Source organism: Pantherophis guttatus, chromosome 3 (genome assembly GCF_059756535.1).
Source record: "Pantherophis guttatus breed Tessera chromosome 3, ASM5975653v1, whole genome shotgun sequence".
Taxonomy (NCBI): domain Eukaryota; kingdom Metazoa; phylum Chordata; class Lepidosauria; order Squamata; family Colubridae; genus Pantherophis; species Pantherophis guttatus.
Window position 1 is genome coordinate 148,929,816 of NC_142065.1, and position 15,556 is coordinate 148,945,371.

At 41.1% G+C, this 15,556-nt stretch overlaps 1 long non-coding RNA gene across 1 annotated transcript in view; it reads left to right on the forward strand.

Moving 5' to 3' along the window:
• LOC117672348 (uncharacterized) overlaps nt 1-15,556 on the forward strand; it is a 50,444-nt gene that overhangs the window by 17,907 nt on the left and 16,981 nt on the right. Inside the window, exon 2 of the long non-coding RNA XR_004593184.3 lies at nt 8,747-8,949. This is a non-coding gene — a long non-coding RNA (uncharacterized LOC117672348). The remainder of the gene's footprint in view (nt 1-8,746; nt 8,950-15,556) is intronic.

Below are 15,556 nucleotides of genomic sequence, written 5' to 3' on the forward strand. Positions count from 1 at the left end.
AAGGCCAAAAACAGGGTCATTTTTGGCTGGCAGAAGGCTTCTGGAGGCCAGGGAGGCCAGAAATGGGGTGTGCGGAGGCCACCCGGGGTCTCCACACGGCCAGAAGAGTACTGCAGGAGGACTGGATTGGAGGAGGAATGCCGCCCATTTGCCCACCTGCCAGCTGGACTAGACTTCAAGTTAGATAGATGGATGGATGGATGGATGGATGGATGGATGGATGGATGGATGCATGGATGCATGGATGCATGGATGCATGCATGGATGCATGGATGGATGCATGGACGGACAGACAGATGGATGGACAGACGGACAAACAGACTGACTGATGGACAGATGGACTGACTGGAAATACAGGGAGATGGAAGAGAAAGGGAGTCCTTTCCAGTTTTGTGGACTGATGGGGAGTGGGAGAGAGCGGACGGTTCTCTGCAAGCAGTCAGCAAGCGTGCATGTGCTTGCCCACTGCTCGCACAAGTGGGAATGCACTTGTGTGCTTGTATGCTTTCCTGCTGCTTCCATGGCCCGGTTCTGAACAGTTCATGGCCCAGTAATGGGACACAGCCCAGGAGTTGGGTACCCCTGTTATAGGTAATGACAAAACTTATTTTAAAAAAAGAAAACTTGTGTTACTGGCACATATATTTAAATTCTATTGGCTGCTCTTTTCACCTTTTTTCAAAGGTAAACCAATGTAAAATGCATTGCAGTAACATAGTTTAGCAATAATTGGGAGCAATGACAGGTTAAGAGAGTCTATTCCACTGTTAGAACACAATCTGTCATAAAATACTGAATTCATTGGAAACAACCCCCACAATCTGTGCACTACAGGTAGAAAGTGTAATTAGATTTACCAAACCTCTTTTGTCCCAAATCCTGTGGAAAGACAGGCTGAAATGGAGTCTAAATGATTCATTCCTTTCCCTGTCTGGAGTTAAAGATGCACTATTCTTTACAAAACCTTATCTTTAAAAAAAAAGATTAGAGACTAGATAATAATGGATCAAATCCATGGGATTTATGATAGCTTTTTTTTCATTTTAGGTTTCTCCTTTGCATATTTCTTCACCATTGTTTAGTTCTTCAACTTTCCTCTTGTAGGCTTTAACAATTATGTGAATTTTTCTAGATAGAATCATTAATACTTTTCCAAACAGGGTACCATGATAATCAGTAGTTGGGAGAACATTCGAGTCTCTATAACTTTCCTGTTGTATCAAAACCAATATTTCCGTTGATCTGGACAGCACTACAACTCAGACATTGTTGTGCATTTGTTGGTATCTTCTCTGAATGGCTTTTCTGGAGTGAAAAATTCCAGATTGCCCTCACTGCTTCACCAAGAAATCCTCTGGGTGGCTTCAGATCATTCATTTTTGTCTCACCAATTCAACTCACATGGTTATTATGCTGATGATAAAATTGATCTCCTTGTAAGCTGGAATGAGCAGTCATAAAAGAGGAGGTCTACAAATGCAGTGAATAAATAATCATAATTAAATAACGGTACAAGCTAAGAGTCAAGTTACTAAGGATGTGAAATATCTGACGGAATTACTACATAGGTGTTGTTTGTTTGTTTCTCTAGGTATTGCATTGCTGTCATTGCTGTCTTTTGCTGTTCTTTTATTAAAGAACTGCAATTATATTATGTTGGCTTAGGTTTTGCCACAGCAGTCACACAGCACAGTGGGGATTCAGAATCTTTCCATATGACCTGCCACTGATCATCTTAGATGCTAGAAATACATCTCCATTGATATCTCTGGATTTATATTGGGGATCTTAACATTCTAACAACAGTAGACAGCTGGACAGCTTTTTAGCCCATGGGCAGCCTATTACCCGTCCTATCTTTTCTGGAAAACATGTGGCATATTTTGCTACAGCAGTAATACCATTCCCTGCTCCTAAGTGAGAAGCTGCCTTCAGAGTGAAAGGATTGGTTTCCGTTTAAGGCATAACTCTTGTTAGGAAACCAATTTTCCTGCCAACAGGTTGTATCTAGCTTTTGCTACACAGAAACATATACTTTGGCATAATAATCCACAAGTGTATTAAACTCAAGCTCAATAGAAGCACTGATTTATTTCTAGGTTGTGGTCTAACAGAGAGTCTTAAAAAACCCAGCTTGTAAAGCTTGCATAGCATTCTCCTATGAAGAGGTTGGATAACAATCTATTATTGTTATGACATAAAGTCAGTTTTATAAGCAAATAAAAAGCTCTTGGAATGAAGTAGGATGAACAAATTGATCGACATTGACATCTCTTGTCAATATCCCCAGTGACAGTCACTGGCTTCAAAAGGGTGGATACTAGGACTCGGAAATTAAAGCCCCTCCCCTTTTACATGCATGAAAATGGGTGGGGCTTTGATCACCTAGTCACCAGCCATTTTGAACCCTATGGTCACGGAGGATCTCCCTGATTCAGGGGCATCTATAGTAGTGGGGGGCACCCTGACCCTTTCTTATGTGTATCATGGTTGTCATCCGATGCCTCTGCCTCCCCTCTCCTTTAGTTTGTGTGTCACTAGTCCTACTAGTTTTGAAAGGAACTGGCTATTTATGCATCTGAACTGAGTCTATGATTGTAATAAAGATTTTACTTTATTTAAACACAGGACCACTTGGTAAAGCAACTTGGCAAAGCAAAATTTTTATTCCAGATCGGCTTCAAGGGTATGGGTGCCTTTGACCAGATGATCTCAGCAGAGACTTTGGCACATAGGAATGTATACTATTGAAATGAAATGTTTAGATTACATCTGTGGTAGTGGAAAGCAAATAATTACATTGGCCAGGTCGGCATGGTTTATAGTGTCACCTTTGAGAATACCACCTGGAATTCCTGGAAGGTATAATCTTTGCTTTGGGACAGCAACATCCAGACAAAGTTCACAAAAGACGGAAAACTAGACAAAAAAAAAATTGTTTTGTTTTGAGAGTATACAGTTCAGGAAATATGCTAATTCATATTATGCTATGCTATGCTATGCTATGCTATGCTATGCTATGCTATGCTATGCTATGCTATGCTATGCTATGCTATGCTATGCTATGCTATGCTATGCTATGAAGCTTATTGAGGAGTAAATCCAGGAAGACCCTCCAGATTGCATCACTCTTGAGTGGAGAAGTGCCATTCCACCCAAGGGTAAAAATGGACTATCCCCAGATCTAGATGTCCCTAACATCCACAGCCACCAGTTTTGGTAGGATTGAGTTGGAGATGGTTGCTTCCCATCCAAACCTGCACAGCCTGTAGTCACGGGGACAGAAAATTGACAGAATTTATTAAAAAACTAGCTGTATCCGGCCACGCATTGCTGTGGCCCAGTCTGGTGCTTCCACTGGGGTAAAAGAGCGAGGCTGAAGTTCCAAACTCTCCACGAACATTTGGTGGGCATGGCCAACTCGACGTCGCTCACTTTCATCAGTCACATGACAGCCCCTGAGCCATGCCTACGCAGCTGGTGATTAGGGCAGAGAACCAGTTGCTAAAAAATAATGGGAACCACAAAATCCTCCCTCTCTGTCTCCCCCTCTCTCTTTGTATCTCTCTACGTCTCTCTCTCCCCCCCTCTGTATCTCTATTTGTCTCTCTCTCCCCCCTCTGTATCTCTCTATGTGTCTCTCTCTCCCCCTCTCTTTGTATCTCTATGTCTCTCTCTCCCCCCGTATCTCTCTCTGTCTCTCTCTCTCCCACCCTCTCTCTCTGTTTCTCTGTATGTGTCTCTCTCCCCCCCCGTCTCTCTGTATTTCTCTATGTCTCTCTCTCCCTCTCTCTCTGTTTATCTCTGTCTCTGGCCCGGGCTCTTCTGCATCGCCCGCCATCGCCCTTACCTTTTCAAGCCAGGCCTTCGCAGCTCTCCGCACCACAGCAGAAACTCGGGGGGGCCCTCCGTCCTCCCTACACAGATGTTCTCTGGGGGCTTGACAGGGAGACGCATAGCAGGGAAGGGAAGGGAAGGGAGGGAGGGAGGGGGTGCGGCAGAGGTTCAAGGCTGGTTTGGGGCTTCCCTCCCGAAGGAAGAAAGCGGCAAAGGCAGGAGCCATGCACACCCTACTGGACCCCTGCTGTGCAGTTCTTCTCCCCCGCCTGCCAAGGGCAGGGGAATGATTAAATCCCCCGCTCTTCCAGGTGAAATGAAGGAGGGCCAGCCATCCTCCCTCCTGCCCATTTCTGCCCCTCGAAGCCTCCCTGGAGCCCCTTTTCTGCCAGAGGCCGAAATTTTCATGTAGGCTCTGTGAACTGCCAGAGCGCCCACCTGGGAATCAAAGGCAGCGCTGGTCAAAGGCGACCCTGAGGCTCCAATTGCCTCCATCTCTCACTCACCGACCGGATTTGCATAGCGCCGGTTAGCGGCTGGTCTTTCTGACCTCAGGGCCTGTGGTAGCACTGGGCCAGGTGCAATTCGGGCCAGGCGAGGGATAGAGGGTTCCTGCTTGGCAGACCCAGGCAGCCTCGTTGCCAGGTGTTCTTTGGAGGAAGCCCTGAGAGCGGCTGGTGAGGGGGGTGGGCAGCAGCGGCATGCGAGGCTAGTTTGCGGGGTAGCTGGGGAAGGGGGAGGTCAGAGCCAGGCTCAGGCGGGCCCTGTCCAGACCTAGAAGCACCGCTGCGAGGGCTTCCCAGTGGGGAGCCGGTTGCCTACCTGCTGAGCCTGGTGGCAGGATATGGCCCTGGGGCGTCTCTGCCTTCTAAATGCGCAGTTTCTTGGAAGCAATATGGAGAGTCTAAATATAAGGAGCAGAAATCTATTGAGCGTAATCAGGGCTGGGAGGCTGCCATGTTGGTTTTACGTCCAGCAGATGGCGCTGTTTTTCAATGTTTTTCAATGTTTGTCAATGTCTTTCAATATTTTCCAATGTTTTTCATGTTTTTACCTGTCACGGGTGTGACATGTATATAATATAGGTATATAAAAACATGCCCGTAGTCGAATGCAATGTTGTGTCAAAATTTGAAAGCAATCGGTGAAGAACTTTCGGAGATGTGCGGTTATGTACAAACGGACATTTACATTTTTATTTATATAGATGGAGAGAATCCCCAACAGTGACTCCTTCCTGCACTCCTCACCTTTTGATGTATTCTGAAAAGACTATCCCAGTCTGCATTCCCCAGGAACCGCAAGTTCCATCATAAAAGAGGAATTCAGATGCATGTACTGGGACCCATGTCTTCAGATGAGAAGTTTTTTGGGGTTTAGAAGGCAGCCCAAGTTCCCTGCATATGTGTTCCTTTGATCAAACTGTATCTCAGGTGCCTTCTCTCCAGTGTACTTACTTTCCTTTTATTTTAACAGAAAAGTTGGGATGGAAATATAAAGAGACACAGCTGGGGATAGTGCAAAGAAAATACCCTGTAATAATGGCGGAGAAGTTCTTCCTTTTTTTTTAGGAAGTTGTGTTTCATGAAAATTGAAAGAACTTCAGGAAAAGACTGGAAAGGACTCAGTTTCACCACCAACGCATAAGGCATGGAATGGGGCAAAGCAGTGCACAGAAGCAGCTGTAGCAGCTATGGAGACAGGCTGGGTAGCCCACAAAGATTTCAGCCAAATAAAACAACTCCCTAATATAATCCTGTGACTAATTAGACTGGCTGACTATATAGGTCAATACTATGCTCCAGTATCTAGCACTGGCAGAATGTTGTATAAACAAGACAGAGGGAGGGGAAAGCCTAATGGGAAGGGTGAAAAGGGCAGTGTTTTCTCAGGAGGTTTACAGAAAGCCCAAGTCTATCTCTGCAGTGGGGAAAATATAATCTTTTTTTTTAATGCTCATGTCAGCCTTACAAGGTAGTCAAGACAAGAAGCACATCTAGAAATACTAGCTCCAATCTCTTTGTAATGTTAAAGGAACAAAATTTGGAAAGTGTGAAAGTACAACTCTCCACCTCACCTGTATAGTCCAGGAAAAGTAGAGAGGGTTCCTTCTGAAGTGTTTGCAATATCCCCATTCCTTCTGTGGACTCAGCTGCCAAATGGATGACTATTGCCAAGTTTTCAGTTTTTCCTCTTGTCTCCCAAGGCCATTCTCACATACTTTTACAGCTCAGCAAATTGTTGGTAACTGTAATGGTCCAAAGCAGGGGTGTCAAACTTGCAGTCCATGGGCTGGATGCGTCACGTGCTGGCCCCACCCCCACCGGGTTAACGAAAGGGGGGGAAAGTCTCGATACATCACGTGACGATGCCATGACACCCCGGTCCAGAGTGAGAGGCTTTTAGACTAATCAAATCATTTCGAGACTGTAAATCTGTTTAAAGCATTGTATCTAGACCATTTTCCTAAAGTACATTTGTCATGTAATACACGAAGATACTTTAGTTTGTGTCGAAGTCACAAGAATGACAGAAACTAGAGCTTAGCCTCAGAAAAATCAGCAAACAAAAATAAATATTCTAAGTGGGATAAAAAGAAAGCAAAATAGCAGATGCAAACCTGGGTAGATTGGGTAAAAAAAATAAATATCAACATCCTAATTGTTTAAAAACTTGCCTAAAATGCACAATTCTGTTTGGTTCTAGAAATTTCAGAGTCAAGAAGATCAGATTGACTGAAATAGCCCCATGAAGTTTTAATATAGTTGGTGGGGAGGTGGGGCCATGGAAATTCATCTCACATGGCAGTTTGTCCCTAAATTTAAAAAGCAAAGTCTCTTTTGGGTCCAGCTCCCCTGATGACTTTATGGGCATTTTTATGCAGTATAATTTTCTTGGGCATAATATGAAAGTGTTTTATCTTTTTTCAGGATTTTCTTTTACTTCTCAGTGTAATAGCCTAAACCCTGGAATTTGCTACTTCCCTCTCTTCTAAGTAGTAACCAGGTTAGATTTTACTTGCGTTTTCAAAATCAGGAAGTTCTGATTTTAGCTTAGTGGGAAGATGCATTATCAGTTGTGCTAAGAGGGTCAGTCTTAAAGTGTGCCTAGAGAGTAATATTCTCTGCTTACATTTCAAGCTAGAGTTATAGAGGCAGTAAAACTAGTGACAATGTGGAGAACACTTCCTGAGAGGCCCTGTCATGGATAGTAGATTTTCAAGGGCACAAGGAGGAGAGGTTCTGTTTTCATGAGGGGAAAATTTGTGCATGTGAATGAGTGGGAGAAGGATTATAGATTTGATTTGATTTGTATGGCTGCTCTCTGGGCAGCAAACAACAAATTAAAACAATGGTAAAGACAAGAACAAAACCATCATGCCTTGAACGTAGTTACATCTGTGAGAGAGAATAATATCACTATGGGGGACATGGGTGTATCTTTATAGAAAAGAGGAATAAAGTGTGGATATAAGTAGTCCTCAACTTACAACCATAACTGAGCCCCAAATTTTTATTGTTAAGTGACACACTTGTTAAGTGAGTTTTCCCCACTTTACAACCTTTCTTGCCACAGTTGTTAAGCGAATCATGCACTTGTTAAGTTTAGTAACATGGTTGTTAAGTGAATCTGGCTTCTTCATTGACTTTGCTTGCCAGAAGATCATAAAAGCTGATCACAAGACCCTGCAACTGTCATAATACGAGTCACTTGCCAAGTGTCCGAATTTTGATCACATGACCGTGGGGATGCTGCAACGGTTGTAAGTGTGGAAAAATGATCACACATCTCTTGTTTTAGTGTAACTTTGAATGGTCACTAAATGAACTGTTGTAAGTTGAGGACTCCCTGCATAAAGGGAAAAAGTCTTGGACTTTCTCAGACATGGACAAAACATGTTCTTCAAATGTCATTCTGTCATTGTGTGCATAGCTTTTCCATTGGAGAGACCACTGCCATACTACTACTGTGTCACTCTGGGCCAGGGGTCAGCAATCTGAGGCTCTGGAGCCGCATGTGGCTATTTCACCCCTCTGCTGCAGCTCCCTGTCACTCAAAATATGCATCACAACCGCCAATGTGAGACATCCGCCGGCACACGATTTATTGAGCTTTTCAACCCTCAGTAGGCCAACCATGGATAAATTCAAGAAAAGAACAGTTTCAGAAGGAAACAGAACATTTAATTCAACTACATATGCTAGTTTTGTGGCCACTCAGGAATTAGTCGGGCACGAGAAGGGTTTTGTGGCTCCTGGTGTTTTCTTTTATGTGGGAAACAGGTCCAAATGGCTCTTTGAATGTTTAAGGTTGCAGACCCCTGCTCTGGTCTATGATTGCATTCAATCCAATTAGGGGGAAAGAATTTGCTGAAATAATAACAGTTCATGGGACTTATTAGAATGCTTCCTTCAGGAGTGGTATGGTGGCCTAGAGGTGGAGCTCTTGCCTCACAATCAGGAGGCTGTAAGATCAATCCTAGGTAGAGGCAGATATTTCTCTCTCTAGGCACAATGAGAATATATCTTTTGAACAAAACTCCTCATTGATGACAGGAAGGGCATCCGGCCATTAAACACTCTGCTAGCTCCATTCAATTGCCCAGATTCCACACCGCAAGGAATTATGGGGTCGTTAAAAGATGATGATGATGATTACAGTGCTTCCTTCAAAGGGCAAAGTCACAAGCTGGATCTAGTGCCATAGTGAACTGAAAGGTTTTGAAACTTCTTTGCACATGGGTTAATCATTTTGAAAATGAATCTTCCCCTCCACTCACGGCACCCATTTGAAAAATATTTTCCCGAACTACCAGATACATGCACACAAAGACATGTGGAAACACGCATAGGTTTGTTCTCTTCCTTGCTCTGTGATGTTAAAATGTATCGGTTTCCCTTTTTTGCAGGAATGTTAATTCAAGGAGTATTGACGCTATGGAGACGTTGCACCCAATGGTCACCGATTTGGATAAAACGGAAAAAGCATTCCCAAAGATCCACTATTGCTGGCTTTTTGACAAGGTCAGAACAGTTTGGCTGAAGACACATTGTGAGTTCCATGCTGGTAAATACGCACACCCCACTAGATTGAAGGGTTTGAGATCAGCAGGTCAGTCTGGAGAAACCATGGGGTTGTTTTCATGTGAGTTGTGAATAATTAGCACAGGGTAAATTGACAATTACATCCTGGTAAAGGGAAAGGACGTCATAGAGTAAGCAAGATGACCTTGAGGGGGTTATGAAGAAGTTGTTGCCTAGGTAAAAAGGGACTGAATCTGCCAGATAACATCTGGAAGCAGCTCATGCAGACACCTCCCTAATTCACTGAGCTATAAGAGGGAGGAGGAGGTACTACACAATCAGTAATGCAGGATTCTGTTATTATAGTTCAGGAGTGTCAAACTAAATTTCTTCGAGGACCAGATCAGAATTGTAATTCTCCTCCTTCTCCTCCCGTGGAGGGGGGTGAGAACGGGACAGACGCCTCCTGTAGCACCCTGCCGGCCAAAGTGGGGTGTGGGGGGGCTCATTCGTGGTCCCGCCCCCTGTTTTCAGCTTGGATGGCCTCCTGCAGCACCCTGCTGGCCAAAATGGGGTGCAGGGGGGGGCATCCCATTTTGGCTACCAGAGGCATCGTGGGCCGGTCCTTTGCTATTTCCAGGCTGGCCCCACAGGCCAGATTTAAGCACCCCACAGGCTGGATCCGGTCCGTGGGCCTTGAGTTTGACACCCCTGTTATAGTTGATCTCAATAAGAATAACTTTAGCCTTTTGGTGGAGTTGATTTCCTATTGTCGGCTACTGATGGGGCTGAAAGATACACTTAACAACACGACTTAACAATAGTAAACTGAGTAACTATTCAAAGTTACAGTGGTCCTGAAAAAAGTGTCTTGTGACCATTTTTCACACTTATGACGGTTGCAGCATCCCCATGGCCACGTGATTTACATTTGAAGTCAATGGGGAAACCAGATTCACTTAACAACCATGTTACTGATTTAACAACTGCAGTGATTCACTTAACAAATGTGGCAAGAAAAGTTGTAAAATGGGACAAAACTCACTTAACAAATTTCTCACTTAGCAACATACATTTTGTGATTGTAAGTTGAGGACTATCTGTGTCTGCTATTGAAGGAACAGGGACTGTACATGTGATTACGAGTGAAAAGGAAGGAGGCATGTGCTGTATGTACAGCCCTGCTCTTCATAGCACTGCCTACCATAACAAATCACAGGTTTGTCTTTCTCAGCAATGCCGATCCAAAAAGATTTGCAGCCAGCAATCCAGCCATAAAAAAAAGATGGCCAGTTGCAAGGAATCTTCTACTATTGGTACTGATACATAAGGAAGAAGATTGGTTAAACATAGTATTTTGGGGGAAACTGTAGATTAAATCAAATCCTAAAATCCAATTTTCAATATCAGCAAGAGATTGTGCAATTAAGACATAATTATTGTTTGTAATTATTGCAGTAAAATATACATATGCATACATTTCTGCCATTGGATCTGGTATGTTGATATGGATTGCTGCATGTCCAGGTAGTAAAAGGAAATGTGGCATAGACATAATGGAGGATTAATGTTTTGAGTAAAGGAATAGAAAACTGTGTTGTAACAATTACAAATAGCATAATTATGTGTTGCATACATCATAATGACAAGATGAAAGTTGTATGTTTAAAAGTTCTAAGTTACTATACACTCTTCGTGACCTGTGGAATTATAATTCAGGTTATTAAAGAGAAATTTACCTTGCTTAGTCTAATTGCCTACCATGCTATTGTAGTAATATAAATATATACTTGCATAAGTATACATGCTTATTTAAAACATTTATATCATATTCTTCAGTCATAAAGCATATAAAGTTCATAATTCATTTACAGTTTGAAGCAGAAAAACAATGATTAGGTGTCCCCAAGTCATGCAAATTTCAAAATACCCAGAGTGTATATGCAAAACCAACTATTCCTCATGTGTTTTAAAACAGTTGACCAGGAAAATGTATTGAAATTATCCAATTATCTCCACTTTTTTTTCTTTTTAATGATGTACAGCATGATGTACGTTGTGCAAGAACAGGTTAATCTCCTATTACAGTATTAACAAACTACTTATTAGGGCTGTGTTGTTAGAGATGCAATGAGATAATTTGGCTAGTAATTGTGGACTATGATACTTCCTCATTTGCAATGTATGTTAATGTTTGTACTTGCTGTGCAGTAAGTGTTCTTGTTTTTATTTTTATAGGGTTTTCCACCCAAAGTGACTTGTTGAGCTAGGCGGTGATAAAAATCGATTAAATAAACAAAGCATTTGAATTTATATTTGTAAGTGGCTTATAACTGTTCCATTTTGGAGGGAAGCTTTGACATGCAAGCTCTTAACTTGGAGACAAGAATTGAAATGTTTGCATTTTCAATGATAGTCCTATATTGCTTGGCAGTTGACATCTGAACAAAGAAAGTAGATTCTCTGCATCTTACTTATAGTTAAAGGCAGGGGTGAAATCCAGCAGGTTCTGAGAAGTTCTGGAGAACCGGTAGCGGAAAGTTTGAGAGAACTGGCAAATACCACCTCTGGCTGGCCCCAGAGTGGGGAGGGAATGGAGATTTTGCAGTATCCTTCCCCTGCCACACCCACCAAGCCACACCCACAGAACCGGTAGTAAAAAAAAAATGGATTTCACCACTGGTTAAAGGGCTCATTCTTTAGCATTGGAAAGATAAACACATGGCTCCACTAGTAAGTTCTTAAGGCAACTGCTCCTTTCTGAAGTCGGAAAAAAAGAGGGGTAGAGGAGTTGCTGTAATGAACAGCCCAACAAAATGGCTCTGAGTTTATGCAAACTCCAAAACATTTCTTCCAAAGTTTCATTTCATGTCTCAAACCCTACCCTCTATGATAGTTTATTGTTCTGATGTTCTAATCTCTGCTTTTAAAAGCTCCCCAGCTCCCTGTGAAAGCTTTTAGAAGATATTAATACATGAACTTACTTAACAGCAGCTTGTCTATTTACTGATGAACAAATAAGAAAAGATTCCCCAAGAAAAGAAACTGCATTACTTATTTTGGTCCCTAGGTGGCAGCAAGCCAAGACAGTTCTATATTGTAGAGTTAAAACTAGTTTCAATCTTGCATCCACTTTAGTTCTTGGCTTGATAATAGGATGCCATTGTTGGAGTTTCTTACGATTGCTTGTTTATCTTGTCTTATGAGGCCTGTTGCGGTTTTCTAATGAGAGCTAGATTTATCTTGCATTCAAACTGTTTACTGGGTTCTAAAAAGGATTGATTGTATTATGGTAATGACTTCCTGTTGGAAATATATTTCTTTTCTAATGTTGTCTGGATGACGGAGAATTTATAATATTAGCTTTTATCTCTATTTATTTGTTAATTTGAAACAAGTACAATTTGATAAATTGTGTTACCATTTTTTATTTCCATATTTTAATTCTGGGAAAAACATAGTGTTATTTTGGAGTATATAGACATAATTTAGAAATGAGTCAAATTATTTACTAAAAATGGCAATATTAGTGTCATCAGTTTTTATTGTTTCATGTTGAATAAAGCTCCTGCTGGGAAAAGCATAGCAGCATAAATAAAGAAATAAAAATGATAGTTTTTGTGATAAATAGATCTTAGTTAAATTTTGCATCATTTTGTATCACAACAATTAGAAGTTTTAATAATCTATATATTTTTCCTCCAAAGTTTCTATTCAACCTTTTTTTCATCAAGATTGCAAGAAACTGTAGAATAGCTGAGACATAATAAAGAATATAAGGCTGAGATATATGATCTCAGATAGAAATATAACGAAATTTGAGTTTTAGGGGAAAAAAAGATGTCATAATACCATATCACATCTTTGGCATCTGCCAAGGGATTGCATCTATAACACCTAAAATTCTCAAACAAAAATATTGGTTTATTTCACAAATACAAAAAAAACCCAAGTATAATTTGCATCCCTTTTAAAAGAAAGGAAGAAAGTCATAGTGAATATGGTTACCTGATTTTTAGCTAGTTAGCTTGAAGTTTATTTCAGAAATAATAATAATAAAAAAACACATGTTGTATTAAGCTTTCAGATGCAGGAAATTCGCATTTCCTAGAGGGAAATAATCCATCCAGGATTTTATTGAAAACCTTAAATTTTCTGAAATATAATCTTGACATTCTTTGAGGATCACCACACATGCGCTTTGTGTCGCATGTTTTAAAATGAATAGAATAAAAGCATTCGCTTTTGTTCATTAATCTATTAATCATTTGGGATATCATTTATCTTATCTTGAAATTTAGCCTGTTGCCTAGAAGTAGAACAACAGGTTTGTAGCCTGTCTGGGTTCAAGTTTAGCTGTAATTATACTTTTGGTTTAGCCAATATTAACCAAGCAGATCATGCTTTTAATCCAAGGCCCCTTTCATTATTACAAATGCTCAAATCTGTAGCTAGGGCTGCTGCATACTAGACAGCTCTCGAATAAAATACAACTTGGACTATATTTGGAGCCTTGTATCCAAGCCCAGAGTGATAACTGCATTGTTTCCTTCTTTCCTTTCTGGTAATTATTAATACCACAAAAGTATAAAAGAGCATCCTGCTAGAGGCAATGGTTTGAAGTAGAACTGTTGTGGATTTCAATGGAAAGTTGATTTATTTCAAGGGATTATGAGAGCCCAGGAATAAAGCTGGCACCTCGCCACAGGCAGAGCCCTTGACCTAGAAGCAAGGAACAGTTACAAAGCTATTCGTGTACATAACTGAACAGAACACTAATATTGTGCTGAGAATAACCTGAATTCTTTCTCCAAGGGCCAATGAAAGGAACAAGCGTTGCTGCTTAGTAGGACACTGGCCACCGTATCCAAGGCTCTTTGCTTTCTTTACATCTTACTCAGCAGGACTGCAAGAAGCAATTCTTTATGACAAAGGGCATTTTGTAATTATTTTCTAAAAAATGGTTGAAAATTCATTTCAGAGGCCACTTATATAATCGAACCTGGAGACACAATTCATGCAGTGTTCCAACGGGCAAAAGAAAAACTCGCAGGCCACAAAGGCCCATGGGGGGAATTCTGCATTAAGGCATGAAATCTAATTTTGCCTTCTCTTTTTTCAGGCTTGAGTTGTAATTATAAAGACTTCACATCTCCCTGGTGACATCAGATGATTAACAAAAAGTGAATCAGGGAAGGAAGGGACCTGTAGCAAAGATTCCCTCCTCCCTTTTTTTCCCCTATCAAAGAGAGTACAATCTACCACTCCAGCTTATTAATTTTCATGGCTATTTTGATAAACATTGCATCAGGATTCAAATAACCAAGCCTGCAGTGCTGACAAAGAACAAACAGCAAAACACGAAAGGATGTTATCTCAGCAAAAACATATTGTTTAGTATATTTACTACAGGCTTGCACTGTTATCAGATATGCTACAGTATTTATATTTTCTTTCATAATAGTTTTTCAAACTTCTTTAAGATTTAACGGGAGTCTTTTTCCCCCCTTGCTCTGGAAAGACCCTTCACAAACTTTAGATTTTACTTTCATTGGGAAAATCTTGACACCCACTTTAACTCTTTCATTTCATCATTTGAAAAGAAGTGTACAGCTAAGGGTACAGTGCTTTCTCTAATAACACCCAAGGTTTTGGTGTTACCCCATTTACTGCTACAAAAATGAGTATCCACTCAGCCTCTTGGAGGGCTACCTCTCTTGCTTCTTTGTTTCTAACTCCCATTCTCTTTGCTTTGTGGGGGGTTAGGACTGCAAAACTATAGATTTGTATCTATAAAAGCAACTGTGGAAAATCTTTCTTGCTGATGTGTGCCAGACCTTCTCCTGCTCCATCATGAAAACAAAATATGTTGCCAGAAGGGACAATTCATCAATCACATGGAAGAACGTTGCCTGGGCGAGCAAAATAATCCTCATGTTGTTTTTTTCTCAAGAGATTTAGTTAAAATCAAGATAGAGCAAGCCTCCATAGCTTTCTTACTCATCTCTTTCTGGCTGATTGGAGATTTGGGCTAGTTGATCCCAAGGTCCACCAATATGTTGTTCAAAATAACCGTGCAGATGTGAGTGACAGAGGAGTGTAAGACGAAGGTCCTGCTTGCTTCTCAAAGGGACAACTTTCATATGGCACAGAAGCTGGGAGTTCTTAGTCCTTCCTGTCAGATCTTTTCTACTACTCAGTGAAGGAATAGGAAGAAAAAAGAATATATTGCTTCTGTAGAAAGTTAGCAGCCACCCCTCTCCTAGAAGAATGAAATATTTTGAGAAATATTAAAAAGGCAGAATATTATATTTCACTGGATGAGAAATTGAGAAGCATGCTTTTTAGAGGGTCAAAGCAGCCCCCACCTTTCTTAATAGCCCTCAGCAGATACCTACAAAACAAAAGACCTTCAGCTCCAGGGTGATGGGATTAAGACATGACCCTTCAGGTTATAATAGGATTAATCCACTACCATCTAGCAACAGAGCTCACCACATTGCACAATCTCCTAAGGACATTGCATCACCCTCCAAACTTCAACCAAACTTAGCTCAGACAACCTACAGAACAGGGGTGGGTTCTAAATTTTTTTACTACTGGTTCTGTGGGTGTGGCTTATTTTGTGGGCATGGCTTGATGGTCATGTGACAATTCTTTAGGATTTAGCAGAGTTATTGGTCTACCAGGCTTTT